General features: G+C 37.4%; 1 protein-coding gene and 1 non-coding gene across 6 annotated transcripts in view; both read left to right on the top strand.

Moving 5' to 3' along the window:
* Window positions 1–16,225, top strand: part of LOC107071716 (serine/threonine-protein phosphatase 2B catalytic subunit 3) — a 303,766-nt gene that overhangs the window by 248,829 nt on the left and 38,712 nt on the right. The gene's annotated exons all lie outside the window — the stretch shown is intronic.
* On the top strand, window positions 9,908–9,991 carry TRNAL-UAA (transfer RNA leucine (anticodon UAA)). The gene has a single exon. It is a non-coding gene; the product is annotated as a tRNA-Leu (tRNA).

The raw sequence follows: 16,225 nt of genomic DNA, 5'->3' as shown, positions 1-16,225 counted from the left end.
TATATCATTAATTATTTTTCCTAATTTTAGTTGAATTGAAGGAATTTTTCTGTCTGCTACATAAACCACCAGATCATCGGCGTATGCGCTGGAATGGGTTTGGTTACCTGTATTCAAGTCGAAAAGATTTAGGATTTCGCTATTATAGATATTGAACAGTATTGGGGCCGTCACTGTTCCCTGTTGCAGACCTTCCTTTACCTGAAAGGTTAGTGTGGAGGTGAGGGTACCATTCCAAACTACGAATGATTTCCAATGTAGCATGTCGCAGATGAGGAGTATTAGTTCTATTGGGAAATTACGTTCTAGAAGAATATAAATCAGGCCGTTTAGCCAGACGGAGTCGAAAGCTTTTTCCAAATCTAGCAATACCGTTCCAACCAGCATGCCATTCAGTAAGTATTTATTTAGGTCTGATGCAAGTTTATGGATAGCATGAGTGGTCGAGTGCTTTGCTTTAAACCCGAATTGGTTATCCGGAATTATGTTGTTATTCTCCACATGGTCCATGATGTTTGATTTTATTAGCTTTTCAAATATTTTGCTGATATTACACGTTAGGCTAATGGGGCGGTATCCAGACGGATCGTTTGAGTTTTTGTCCTTCTTTTTTATAGGGATTACCTTTGCTCTCTTCCATCTCTCAGGGTAATATGAGTGATTCAGACAGTTGTTAAATAAGGTAGTGTAGTCTTTGATTAGGTCCATTGTTAAATGTTTTAGCACAATCATCGGAATTCTATCGAGTCCATAAGACGTCTTATTTTTTGCTTTCATTAGTATTGCTCTGACCTCCAGATGAGAATGGAAGTAAGAGGGTTCGTTTTGTACTGAAGTAGGGGAATATGCTCTGTTGTTTTCAGTGAATAAAGTGTGAGTGATTGAATTGATTCTGTTAAGATGAAGTTGTGATTTAATGCTGTTGGCTGCCTCGTCGACTTTTATTTTTGTTTCTGTACCAATATTGGAGTACCGTGGAGAATTGATTGACTCGAAATATTTCCCAATGATGTTTAGTTTTGAGGCCGGTTGAGTGATCCGAATCTTATCATTGACTATGGTAGCCTGTTCCAGTCCCAGAATTTCGGTGGAGTATATACTGTTGCTTCTGTCTATCACCAGATCGTCGATATGCGGTGGCTCTTTGTACCTAAAATGTTTATTGATATTTGGGAAGAATTTGTTCGGGTCACGAAAGTTGATATCCCTTGCTAGAGCTTCCCAATAAGATAATTCTGCCCGTCTGAACTCTTTGGCCAGCTGGTTGTTGGTAAACTTTATAAGTGTTTTAATAGTAGTTCGTAACCTTATATCTTGCCTGTCTATTTTCGCTAAAGCAGTAACCAGTTTGGATTTAAATTTGTGGAGTTTTTTAATCTTGTTGTTTACAAATCTTAAGCTGCCCTTTTTACTCCTAGATTTAGCGGTAGGCACTACTTGTTCTATGGCGTTTGTAAGTGTATCCTCCAGTTTTGCGATGTAGGTGTTAATCTCTTCTACGGTTAGGTTTCTGTTGTATGGGATCTGGTCGCTGTATCGGTTTTGCAGGTGCTCTGTAAATTTTCGCCAATTAGTATTTTTGAAATTAAATCTGTTAGGCGCGACATACGCAGGGGAGAGACCATCAAACACATTATTAGCATCTAAGATTATAGCAATCGCATTATGATCACTGTCATATGGTATGGTTGGCAGTTTGTCATTGACTGCATTGCATGCAGTCAGTCTGGAATCCATCATTCCATAGTCTAGGAATGAGCCAGCGCTCGGGTAAGTTGGTGACGTGGCCGGGTAAAAAGTGAGTTTCTGTGTGATAGCCTGTGCATCAATCCAGTTTATGAGTTGAGCTCCGCGTTCGTTTGTGTTGTGGTCACCCCAGGACGTATGTCTCGCGTTCAGATCTCCTGCGATTATGTAGTAGACATTAGGATCCTTTAACCTAAAATCATGAAACAGTTTGTTTAATTCTTCGATGAAGCATTTTTTACTATTACAGGCTGCGTAGATACTGAAAATCAGGAGAGTATGGCTGGTTTTTATGTGCAACTTGATGACCGAGTATTCGATCACCTTGTTGCAGCGTGAGTTCGGATACGAAATTGGCGTGTAGCTGATACGGTTGTTGATTAGTATTCCTGTTCCCCCTCCATACCTGCTGTTTGATCTGTCAGTTCTAATTAAGGAAAAGTTATCAAAACTTGGTTTGTGCTTGGCGTTTAGTTTCGTTTCTGAAATTAAGGCAATGTCAATATTATTTTTAGTAACAAAATCCTGTAGATCGTATCTTTTTTTGTTGGCGCATAGTGAGTTTACATTGATGGCGCATATGGAAAGAGTATTTTTATCGTCATTAGGCGGTGACTGTCGGTTTAAGTGGGTCAGGTTATCTTCAGCCATCTTAGTAATCATACTGCGATAATAGGAATTCGATCTTCCTGGTGTTTTCAGCGATTTTACTGTTTAATATTTCCATATGGTGGTTTAACATCTCCATCATAGAGTTTTTGAAGTTGTTCAGGAACTCATTCATAGAATTGTTTTCTTGTACGTTACTGTTATGGTTGATGGTACTGTTGGCGTTCCTTGGTGTGTTATTGTTGTTGGGTATATGTACCTCGAGTTGCTCCTTCTGCGGAGCCATGATGTTAGAATCATTCTGTAAGTGCGGTGTCTGTCTTGGCAGCGGTGGGAAGTTGCTCCGTTGTCCTGAGATCGCCCCGGCGTATGATAACTGGGGACTAATTAATCTGTTTACTCTTGTTTGTTTTATTAGGTTGGCCATATCTTTTTCTCGTCGTTTTATTTCTTTTGCTCCAGCCAGGTATGGACATCCTCCGTAGGAGGCGGGGTGCTCAGGACTGCCGCAGTTGGCACATCTAAGTTTTGAAGGATTTTCTCTTGATACTGGGCATACATTTCCTCCTTTATGGGTCCGTGATTTCCGCCGCACTTAACACACCTGAAATCCAGTGTGCAGTTCCTGCTTGCGTGTCCTATTCTCTGGCAGCGTGTACATTGGAAAATGTCCTTTTTCTTAAGTCTTTCCCATCTTGCTGGTTGTTGGAGAATGTATTTCATTCTCGTAAGGGCAGCAGTGTTGCTTTCCGGTGTTAACTGTAAAATGAAGATTGCTCTAGCTTGATCTGAATTATTTAGTAGTAATTTTGTCGTTTTCGTAATCTTGTAGTCGTTTGGGTTGCAGTTCGTTAAATATTGTGAGACGTCCTCCTCGGTATAGTCCGGGGTGATGCCCTTAAGGACGAGCGATTTGGTTTTGGCATTTCTGGGTGTGTATGTGTAAAATTGGATTTTGTTTTTGGTGAGAATCTCTTTGATTTTGTTGTATACCTCCATAGAGGAGGCATAAACGTTGACATAGTTATTCGCTGCTCTCGCCCAGTAATCTTGGCCTTTTAATCCTTCATTATGTAAGGCTAGGTTAGTATCCTTCATGCTTATGTTGTAGGCGTGTATTGGCGGCGGTCGGTATTTTTTTGTTTCAATGGGCCTCCGGTTAGAGGTCTCGTTTGTTGTTGGGTTGCGAGTGTTGGAGTGGTCAGTACTATTAGTTCCCACTCTTTTGTTTTCCGGGGTTATCCTCCGAGGTGGGGGGTCAGCGTTTGACGAGTCATCTAATGACTCGAGTGGTCGGTATCTATTTTCGTCAGCGGGGCCTGCCGTATCGACCGCTGGGCAGATTTTTCTAAATTTTTTTGGTTTTACAAAACCATCAATATCCATTGCGTTTGGGACCTCACCAGAGGCGCCACTTTTTTGTGACTCTCTTGAACTTGACCGTGATCTAGCTGTTTTAAGGTTAGGCCTTACATTCTCCTTATTCTTAGTCGCGAAGATCTGATCATAGACTTGACTTTTGGTTGAGTTACTTAACTTTTTGAATTGTCTTTTTAATTCTGCCAGTGGCAGGATCCGTTCTTGATGGCTCGTGTACGGTCTATTATCCATTTTTCGCGTGATGAACCTCGGGTCAAGGCACGTGCTCCCACGGCCCACACCGTTACAGTTCGTATTCGAGAGAACACTTATTTTTTAATTTTCTGTACACTTAAATGTTTAAAAGTTAAAGCTAATTGTTATTTACACGTTTTTCACACCCAATTCACTTCATTATTCGGTAATTGATATCTAAAACCGTAAATTTGGAAAGCGAGGGACAGACACGATGCTCGCACGTTGAATGCTCTGAGCGAACTGAAAAGAGTATCGAGCTTTTTTTTTTTTTTTTTTTTTTTTGAAAAAGGTTGTTTATTTTTAACATTGTCAATATACATAAGTAAGCAATAAACGACCTTACAACAGCTTAAACAATATGATATATAAAAAATATAATTTTGGTTGTCTTCTTTGGTTGAAGCGTCTCTCCAAAACACATTAATACATTTATGGTGACTTAATATTATTTTCTTAATCTCTACGTATTGCAGTCAGTAATGAGATCAAAAAGGGAAGTAATGGAAAACTAAAACATAAAAAAACCATTACGTCTTTGGCAAGCCTCTTGGGCAAAGGAAAAGGTTAGGAAGGATAGAGGAAAGGGTAGAAAGGTGATGGGAACATATGTACATATTTACAATATTTACAACTAATCTAAAAAGCACAGTGACTAAGGCACCTATTATAGAAAAATTATTAATAAATATAGTACTTTATAGTTGGTACAGTTCAGTCTTATTGTCTGGTATGTTGATGTATCCTTCACTGCTGTTCTCCTTGCAATCGTGGCCGATGCTGTCTTTTTTCCCTTGCTCTACGTCTAATTTCATCCATATGTTTGGCATCATTCTGGAGCCACCAGTAATTCTTCGACAGTCTATCTAGACTTTGTTGGTCTTTACGTGATAGGGCTTTCGAGTAGACCCATTTATCGGTAGGTATATTGTCAATATCAGTCCAGATTGCTTTTTTAGCACAATGTCGTTGAATGTGGTAAATAATCGGAATATTGTTTACATCCTGAATACATCCTTTCTTATCCAAATTGGTAAAGAGTTCAGGGGGAGAATAATTGCTGCGTGCCATTCGGGATTCCATCGCTGTGTTTTCCACTTTGAGACATTTTAGGTGGACGTTGTCTATTTTGTGTAGGTTGCAGAAATAGTTCCTTGTTAGTGTTATTGTGAATATATCGAATCGAGGAATACCGGCCATATTATACAGTGAGGTGTTGCTGATGCGTTTGGTGTAGTTAGTTTCTGCTGTCCTGTACATTCCCAAGCAAGCTTTAATGCACGATCTTTCAAAACGTCTGTAATGCTCCATAACAGATGGGCCTGTGTTCCACCAGATAGGCGCCGCATACGATATGATTGGTCGCACCAGCAGTTGGTAGCAAATTAATTTAGCTTTAGGTTCTATGTGTCGATTGTAGAAGATTCTAGAATTAGCACGAAATGCCCTTTTCGCTTTATCTAGTTGGATAGTATGGTGTTTATTCATCCGAAGGAGATAATCAAAGTTTATTCCCAGGTACTTGACTAGATCCTTCCTTGGGATTTCGATGGATGAGCCTGTATTTATGTTGATCTTAATGCTGAAATCTTTAATTAGCGGTACCGTTAGTGGAGAGATCTCGTTGACGGTTTTCCGAAACAGTATAGTTTCACTTTTAGTAGGGTTGATCCGTAGATTCCATAGTTTATAGTAGGTGTAAATATCGTTGGTTATCTTTTCTAATTTTTGTTGGATGATAGGTATTTTCCTATCGGCCACATATACCAACAGGTCGTCGGCGTATGCGCTGGAATGGGTTTGGTTACCTGAATTTAAATCGAATAAGTTTAGAATTTCACTATTGTAGATATTAAACAGTATTGGGGCCGTTACTGTTCCCTGTTGCAATCCTTCTCTTACCCAGAAGGTTTGTGTAGAAGTGAGGGTACCATTCCAGACTACGAAAGATTTCCAATGTAACATGTCGCAGATGAGGAGCACCAATTCCTTCCGGAAGTTATGCTCCAATAAGATGTGGATCAGGCCATTTAGCCAGACTGAATCAAAAGCCTTTTCTAAATCTAAAAGTACTGTCCCAATTAGCATGCCGTTGAGTAAATATTTGTTTAAATCTGAGGCGAATTTATGAATGGCATGGGTGGTCGAGTGCCCTGACTTAAACCCGTATTGGTTGTCTGGAATGATGCTGTTGTTTTCCACGTGCTCCAAGATGTTTGTTTTAATTAGTTTTTCAAAAATTTTGCTGATGTTACTTGTTAAGCTTATGGGGCGGTATCCTGACGGATCGGTTGAGTTTTTATCTTTTTTTTTGATAGGGATCACCTTGGCCCTCTTCCATCTCTCAGGGTAATATGAGTGGTTCAGACAGTTGTTGAATATGGTGGTGAGGTCTTTTATTAGTTCCATTGGTAGATGTTTTAACACGATCATCGGGATTTTGTCGAGTCCGCAAGACGTCTTATTTTTTGCTGTTTTTAGTATTGCTATGACTTCCAGGTAAGAGTGAAAGTATGTAGGCTCGGTGGGTTCTGAAATAGGAGAAAATGCTTTGTTGTTATCGGAGAAAGTAGTATATGTGATTAAGTTGATTCTGTTATAATGTAGTTGTGCTTTGATGCTGTTGGCTGATTCGTCGGCTTTCCTTTTTGTTTCAGTACCATTATTCGTGTACCGTGGAGAATTGATAGACTCGAAATATTTCCCAATAATATTTAATTTAGTGGATAGTTGAGTGATCCGAATCTTATCATTGATTATGGTTGACGATTCGGGTCCCAGGGTTTCACTAGAGTATAGACCATTATTCCTGTCTATCAAGAGGTCGTCAATTTGCGGGGGTTCCTTGTGCCTAAAATGAGCGTTGATGTTTGGGAAGAATTTGTTCGGGTCACGAAAGTTGATTTCCCTAGCTAATGCTTCCCAATATGAAGATTCTGCCCGTCTGAACTCCTTGACCAGCTGGTTATTAGTAAATTTAATTAAGGTCTTGATGGTAATTTTTAGCCTTACTTCTTGCCTATCAATTTTCGCTAGTGCTGTAATAAGCTTGGACTTGTATTTGTGGAGTTTTTTTATCTTGGTGTTCACGAATCTTAAGCATCCCCTATTAGTTCGTTGTTTTACGGTAGGGACGACTGCTTCTATGGCGCCTCGTAGTGTTTCCTCTAGTTTTGTAATGTATTCGTCGATCTCCCCAATGGATAGGTTCCTATTGTATGGGATTTGCTCGGTGTATCGGTTTTTTAAGTGCTCGGAGAATTTTCTCCAATTTGTATTTTTGTAGTTGTATCTGTTGGGCGCGACATAAGTCGGGGGAGACCACCAAACACGTTGGTAGTATCTAACCGAATGGTTATCGCATTGTGATCACTATCGTACGGTATAGTAGGCAATTTGTCGTTGAATGCGTTACGTGCAGTCAATCTAGAATCTATCATTCCATGGTCCAGGAATGAGCCAGCACTCGGATAAGTTGGAGATAAGGCCGGATAAAACGTGAGTTTATGTGAGATAGCATTTGCGTCAATCCAGTTTTTAAGTTGTGCTCCTCGCTCGTTTGAGTTGTGGTCTCCCCAAGACGTATGCCTCGCGTTCAAGTCTCCTGCGATTACGTAATAGATATTAGGATCCATTAACCTAAAATCATAGAACAGTTGGTTTAATTCTTCTATGAAACATCTATAACTATTGCAGGCTGCGTAAATACTAAAAATCAAGAGCGTGTAGTTAGATTTTATGTGTAGCTTGATGACAGAGTATTCTATCACTTTATTACGGTGTGAGTTAGGATACGTTATTTGTGTATAGTTGATTCGGTTGTTGACCAGGATTGCTGTACCTCCACCATTTTTACCGTTTCCTCTGTCTGTTCTAACTAGCGAAAAATTATTAAAACTGAGTTTGTGTTTGGAATTTAATTTTGTCTCTGAAATTAATGTAACATCGATCTTATATCTGGTGACGAAATCTAGTAGATCGTATCTCTTTTTGTTGGCGCACAGTGAATTAACATTAATAGCACAAATGGAAATAATATTTTTTTCGTTCATAGTCTGTGACGGTCGATTTGGAAGGGCATGATCGTCTTCATCCATACTAACAATCATACTGAGAAAGGAGGAAATCGATTTTCCTAGTATTATCAGCGATTTTTCTATTTAGTGATTCCATGTGTTGATTTAACACATCCATCATCGAGTTTTTGACGTTGTTCAAAAACTCTTCCATATTACTGGTTGCTTGCATGTTTACACTAGGATTGGTGACACCCGGGAGGATTCCAGGCAAAGCACTGTTGTTAAGGGTTCTTGGTACCCTACGTTGATCATTCTGAGCAGCTATATCAATATCTTCACGCTGTATGAAATTTTTCTGACTCGGTAGTGGTGGAAAGCTGTTCCGCTGCCCTGAAATCGCCCCAGCATAAGACAGCTGAGGATCTACCAATCTACTGATCCGCTTTTGTTTAATTAAGTTGGCAAACCCTTTTGTTCGACGCATTAATACTTTTGCATCAGCCAGGTATGGGCATCCCCCATATGAGGCTGGGTGGTCATGGCTGCCACAATTAGTGCATTTTAGTTTTGCAGGGTTTTCCTTTGTAACTGGGCATGAATTACCCTCCTTTATAGGGCCGTGATTTCCACCACACTTCACACACCTGAATTCAAGTGTGCAGTTTCTGCTTGCGTGTCCGATTCTTTGACAGCGCATGCATTGAAATATTTCTTTTTTCTTTAATCGCTCCCATCTTACAGGTTGGCTTAAAATATACTTCATTCTTGTTAGTACCGCAGTGTTACTGTCCGGCGAAAACTGTATTATGAAAAATACTCTTGGCTGCTTTGTATTGTTATACTTAATTTTTGTCACTTTCGTGATCTGGAAGTCATTCTGACTACGTCCATTTAGATATTTTGAGATTTCCTCCTCACTGTAATCGGCGTGAATTCCCTTGAGGACGAGGGATTTATTTTTACTGTTCCTGGGAGTAAAGGTATAGAATCCCATATTGTTTTTAGTGAGTATTTGTTTTATTTGATTATAAATATCCATGGAGAAGGCATGGATATTAACATACTCATACACTTCTCTTGCCCAAAAGTCTTCCTCTTTAATTCCTTCTCTGTGTAAGGAATGAAGAATATCCTTGATATTTATGTTGTACACGTGTACAGGCGGAGGTTTCACACTTTTTTTTGTATCATTGACTCTCCCATTCGAGGTCTCAGCCTTTGAATGGAAGCGAAGGTTAGGGTTGACATTTTCATGTACAGCGCCCTCTTTTCTTTTTCCTTGTAGTGCCCTACCGGGTGGAGGGTCAACGATTGAGGAGTCGTCCAATGTCTCAAGAGGTCGGTATCTATTTTCACATGCGGGACCTGAATTATCGACCGAGGGGCCGATCTTTCTGACTTTTTTTGGTTTAGTAAAACCGTCTATGTCCATTTTGTTAGGACTCTCATCAGAGGCGCCGCTTTTGTGGGACTCCTTAGAGCTTGACCGAGATCTAACACATTTGAGGTTAGGACTCACGTTCTCTTTTTTCTTACTCAAAAAATAATGTTCATACACTTGGCTATTTGTTGACACACTAAGTTCTTTATATTGTCTTCGTAATTCTGCAAGTGACAGAGTCCGTTCTGGTTGACTCGCAAAAGGTCTTTTGTTCATTTTAAACGATTTATACTTGGGGTCCGGACACGTGGTCCCTCGCCCCACGCCGTTAGTGTTAGTAAGTAAAAATTCGCTTATTTTTATTAAATTAATACACTATATTCAGAACAACTATTGACAGTAATTACGTTAATGCATTATCACCTCTACATCACTTCATTAATCGAAAAACTACCTACGAAAACCGTATTTTAGGGTAGGGAGATACAGACACGATGTTCACACGTTGAATGCTCTGAGCGAACTCAAAGAGTATCGAGCCAGGTTGGCCGAGCGGTCTAAGGCGCCAGATTTAAGCTCTGGTTCCCGTATGGGAGCGTGGGTTCGAACCCCACACCTGGCAAAAATTTTTTTTTTTTTTTTTTTTTTTCTCTCAGAAAATTATTATTGCATTATTAGTACATTATTTGAATAACAAATAATTTTTTTTTTTTTTTTTTTTTTTTTTTTTTTTTTTTTTATATCATCAAGTATCTTTTTACATAACTTTGTTATATAGAATAGAAGTTTACTATTCGAACTACTAGGGATAGTCTTTTACAAGGAAAGTTCCATATAAGGTAAACTTTAAAATCGTTTACCTTTGGGTATAGACGAACTGCTATAATATATATATATATATATATATATATATATATATATATATAATAGATATACAATAGATATATAATAGATATACTATATTATATATAATAAATAGACGACTTATCGTTGATTTTATTCTGAAGTGTGTTGAGAACCACTGTTCCTGGGACGTTAGCACACTGTGAGTTTCTTCGACTACGAAGTTTCGCGTCCAAAACGTGCAAACTACCACTTTTCAACGTTGAAATTGTTTCACGGCTTCTCAGTTTCTCTCTCTACCTACCTCCCCCTCTGTACCTCTCTCCTCTTCTCTCTTTCTACATCACTCACTCTGTCTTTCTTTGTCACGGTTGATAACAACGAACGAAGCAAACCCTACGGTCGACGAAGTCCTCTTCTAGACGAATTCAAGCGTTTACTGTACTGTTTGAAGGAAACTCGCGAGCTCACAAGCGAATAATTACATCCATCCCCCCGCCCCTTTTGATAAAATCCCTAAGATAGTGAGTGTAAATTTATGTTCAAAAAGCTATTGTAAATTGCATAGTTTAGAATAAATCATTGTTCAACTTAATTTTTACAAACTTTCAACAAAGTTTAAAGTTTCTACATATTATAACTCTGTCTAATCCATCTTCCACCCCTACTTTTTTTTTCTTTCTCTTTTTTTTCTCCCTCTTCGATGTTCATTTTTAGTTTTTTAATTTCCCTAATAATTCCTTTTTAATTCTCCCACTTCTCTATCAAATCTCTCTAGACCAATATCTTTTACGCACACTAGATATTTATTTTTAATTTGTTTATTTAATATTTAATAAGGTATAATGAAATATAATGAGAGGAAATAGAATAATATAGTTATATTAATAACTAATTAATTCGTGTTACGTGTTACTTTAAAAAAGAAAAAAAAAAGAAAAAAAAAAAAATCTTTTTCAATAGAGATATCGTCGTACTTAATTCTTCGTTGCCGTCGTCCTTCGACCTCTTTCGTCATCTTTCACACCAAACATTCGTCAGGAAAAAAAAAAAAAAAAAAAAAAAAAAACTGCAATATCATAACGCCTATGGCCCTTTTCGTCGTCTAGATACTCAGTATTTCCGCTATTGTCTTTCGTTAATTCCTTGTATTCTTTCTCGAAATTTCCCAATCCCCCATTCCCAATCATTGATCAATCCCGTGTTGTATGTGTTCCCCAATTTGTAGGGAAATCAATTGTTTTGTATCCGGCTAAGGATATCTAATCTCCTCATGTTGCCGGTACCACTTAAGATATAAAAGATATTCTTTTATTCGATAAGTTACTACTTATTAAAATTAGTATAATATAATAACAATTCACAATCTCTCACACTCACTCTGACCTCACAAAACGCACGAAACCCGTGAATATCCGCAATCTTACTGCAACTTGCTACTCACTCGCTATTCACTCGCTAGTCACTCTCTAGTTACTCGTATCGTATCGCTTTTTCACTCGCTCTCATCGCTCGGTTCTCTCACGCACACGCACTCACGTGTGACTGCACTCTCCTCATATGTTTCTGCCTCCACCCTGCATCCCTGTGGGATGAACCATCCTCCGTACCGTTCTCGAATTTTTCCAACGTCCTGCTCAGTCTAATAAACAAAGCACCACCGAGGTCGCTCGAAACTGTAGAGTTCAGACAGAGAAAATAAAGTGGAATATATTGGTTCGGCAAGAAAGTAATTTCGGTTTTCTAGTGTGAAATATTACTTTCTTGCCAACTCAATAATATTATATATATTTGCCAATATAATTGGCAATATATAATACTTGCTCAATAATAATATATATAATATATATATTAGGGTGGGTCAAAAAAAAGACTTTTTTTTTTCAAGTGCCACGGAAAAATGGGTTTCTAGACACTTTAAAACAATTCTCACCAAATATGAGCTCCTAATTTTAATAGGAAGATCCTCCGCATCGCAGTTTTTTTTCGGGTCTAATAGATTAAAATTCATACCCATTATTTATTAATTGTACAGAAAAATATTCTAGACGAATTTTGTAAAAATTTAATGCTCTACAAAAAAGGTATCTTATATTTTTTCCGTAAACCTCACCATTTGAATGATATTGAAGATTTCAATTTGATGATTTTTAGACAAATTTCATTTTTGTTTATGAATTTTATAACTCGACAATAAATGACTATTAAAAAGTGCACAATACAAATTTTTGTAGGAAATTAACTGCTCTATAAAAATGTACTTATTGTTCCATCTATCCCCCTTTTGCCGCCCTCTCCGCGTTCGTGGGCCTGCCCCTCCTTTTTCTAACCTCTTCCTCCGTGTCGATTCCTGTTTTGCCGACTTCGCTCTTCTTTTTCCCGCTCACATCAGCGCCCTGCTCTCCTGTCATTTCCCGCGCTTTTTTCCTAATCTATTTCACCGCTTTTTTTCTTCTTCACCCTCACTCTCCTCACACAACCTCTCTTCCTCGCTAACACTCCTCCAGGTACCTCTCCGCCTTCTCTTTAGCCAACAATATTCAATTAGCCAACAATAGATTGTTTATCTCTCTTGCACGCATGTAAGCTAAGAGTTTGCGCATGCGTGCCATAGCGACCTAAGTCACAATGAGTAAGAGCAAGATAGCTTCATTTTCTATTTCTTTCTACAAAGGCGTAGAACTAAGGGATTAATTACCTGTCTTTAAATTGGGATATTTCCTACAGGTAAATATCTATAAATATAAATCCAACACCAAAATTTAAAAAATAAATTAAAAATTCATATGAAAAAGAAAATTTTTTTAAATAATCCGTTTTAAGAGAAATATCGAGCAAAAACCGTTTTCACCCCTTGATTTTTAACAGAAGAGATGAAAAAAACAAAATTTTTTCCCCCTACGATTGTTCTTTGTAGTTTTTTAAAGATAATTAAAAAAAAAATTTTTAAAGTTCAAGTTTTATATTTTTTATTGAATTTTCATGTTTTTAGTACTTTGAACCGTCGTAGGGGTAAAAGGGTGCGTTTTAGGGGAAAAAATGGTCTGAAAGAGATAGGCCTTAAATTTTATACTCTACAACTTTTATTTGAAACTTTTTTTGATATTTTCAACATATAATCCAAAAATCGTATTTTGGGGTAGTTTTTAATTTTTTTCACCCCTTTCCCGGTGGTTGAGAACTTATTTTCTTTTCCCACAGTTTTGTACGCATTTTTTTTATTATTTCCATATTTTTTCAGCCGTATAGACCAAAAACCCGATTTCAGGGCTATTTTGACTGGACTATATGTCGAGCGTGGCACGACATTGCATTTCGTTTGGACACGTCTTATGTCGAATGTAGCTCGTCATCGCTATATTTTCTGGAGTAGTGTATCAAGTTTCGCCCGACTATCTTAATCTTAGTCTAAATAAGATAAGATAAAAGCTACAGTGTAACAAGTCTGAAATAGGCCATGTATTTTGAATTTAAAGGCTGTTTTAATTTTTTCAAACCTACCGTGTCGTACAGTTCAAAATCCTAGCACAACTAGAAAGCATTTTCAAATCCTACATTTCTAGAAAATAATTTTTTTTTCTTGTAAAGAATATGGCTAAACGACAGAGTCGACGTATAACAGTCCGTGATAATGAATTTGAAAGTGATGGTAGTGATTCTTTGGTCGACATAGAAGAACAATTTCAAAGAATGTATGCATCTGAAATGGAAAGTAGTGAAGAGTCAGAGGACGTTGTTACATTTAGACGAAGCAGGCGTATAAACAGAATTGATGATACATCTGAAAGTATTGATGATACAGACAAAAATAGCGGTTGGCAAAATGTCACTGAAAACGACACTTATTCCAGTTCCATCGAATTTTCTACGGGAGACAAGGTACAAGGCCCGCAAGTTCCGAGTGATTGTATTACACCTCTGCAGTTTTTTTCATTATTTTTTACGGATGAGCTTGTTAGTAAAATAGTGGCAGAAACAAATTTATATGCTCAAAAAACAATTGGCGGCTGTGAAGTCTCTGTGCACTCATTATGGCATAATTGGTATGAGGTTACTGTTACCGAATTAAGAGCATTTCTTGGTGTAATTATCAACATGGGATTGATGCCTCTGCATGACATCAAAGATTATTGGAGCAAAAAATGCCATGCATACATTCCATTTTACAATAATATTTTTAAACTCCAACGATTTCTACAGATATTTTGGGTAATGCATTTAGAAAGCACGCCGCAAACGGACAATAAGGAAAGAATTTCTGTGAATAAAGTTGCCCATTTTCTTAACTATTTGGACAAAAAATTCAGATATCATTTGGTACCAGCACAGAATATCTCTATAGATGAATCCATTGTTGGATTCAAAGGAAGAATTTCATTTAAAACGTATAATCCCAAAAAACCGAATAAATGGGGATTCCGTTTATACTTGTTAACTGACTCATCGTCCGGATATGTATATACATTTTTACCATATCTTGGAAAAGAAACGACAGACGCACTAATTTACCCCAATTTACCAGTCACAAGCCGGATTGTTTTACATCTGTATAATAATTTACAGCAATCAATACCTGAAGCTAAAGGATACCATATATTTACCAATAAACTCTATACTAGCATCATACTTGGGCAAAAATTGTTTAATTTGCAATGTTATTTAACGGGAACGGTAATGACGAATAGAGAAGGAGTACCTTTTTCGATGAAATCACCGAAATTAAGGATTGGGGAAACAATTGCTTATCGCAAACAAGAAATATTGTTGCTTGCATGGCGTGATAAACGTGTCGTGTCTATACTATCAACGTATGGTACATCAAAATTCCAAATTGTTAGAAATAGAAGAATTGTAGATAATAAAACGCAGCCAATTTTGAAGCCCAGTACTATAATACAATATAATAAAAACATGGGCGGCGTCGATTTAGCCGACAAATATACTGTAACATACTGCTTCCTTCGCAAAACCCTAAAATGGTGGAGGAAACTGTTTTTCTGGGGTTTGGAAGCATCTATTGTCAATGCTTATATTTTATACAAAGAATCTCTTCCTAATACCAATAAAAACATTTCTCACAAACAATTCAGAGAAAAACTGTTGCTTGATCTTGTAGGGGACTTTCGTATAACAGCAAAACGTAGACGACCATCATCCAGCGACAAGGAACAGCGACTAGATGGAAAACTGCATATAATTACACTGCATCCCCAGCATAAGCACAAGGATTGTACAGTTTGTTCTAACCGTAAAGTTCCAGGTGGTAGAAAAGAAACTTCGTATATATGCGAAACCTGCGATAGAAATCCGGGATTGCATGTCGGAAAATGTTTTAAACGATATCATACAATGGTTAATTATAAGCTGTAAACAATAAAAAATAATGTTTAAAAAATTTTACAATTTTTTTTATATATCTACTAATTCATGAGTACGTTACATTAGTAAGGTCATAAATGTTTTCCAAAGTAAACACTATAAAGCGGATAAGCGACTTGCGAATTCAGCGCGGACCTACTAGAACGAAACGGTGAAAAGCGCTCGGACCGCAAAAGGTTAAGCGTACCTTTTATTTGCGAACAATACCGCACATGCATGGGAGAACTGTCTGTAATCTGGTTCTTTATTATAGGCAATAAAAATATATCGGGTTACTTGATATAAGCCTAAAAAAATATTGAACGTAGCATTTAAAAGCAAAAGAAAACGGCCTAGGACGGAACAATATTTCTAAAAATATCGATACAAACACTTCTCGAATTTTCTCTTACACTTACATATATAAGTTTTCCTTTTTTTTATGTAACTCCCAAATATTACTCCGCAATTTATCTCATGAGACATTTGGCGAGTTGTTTAATTAAATTAAGAGAAATACGTTTTTCCCAGTGGAATAATACTGTTATATGATTTAGAAATTTTCACAATAGCAATAAATTGTGTAAAAAGTCGATAAAGAAGATTCTTATTTAATATATGACATATATGTTATAAGTGTATATATACACTATTT

Source organism: Polistes dominula, unplaced genomic scaffold (assembly GCF_049000335.1).
Source record: "Polistes dominula isolate Pdom_NZ unplaced genomic scaffold, Pdom_raw_medaka contig_22, whole genome shotgun sequence".
Lineage (NCBI taxonomy): Eukaryota > Metazoa > Arthropoda > Insecta > Hymenoptera > Vespidae > Polistes > Polistes dominula.
The sequence above is the reverse complement of the archived record's forward strand: the minus strand, read 5'-3'. Positions and strand labels throughout refer to the sequence as shown.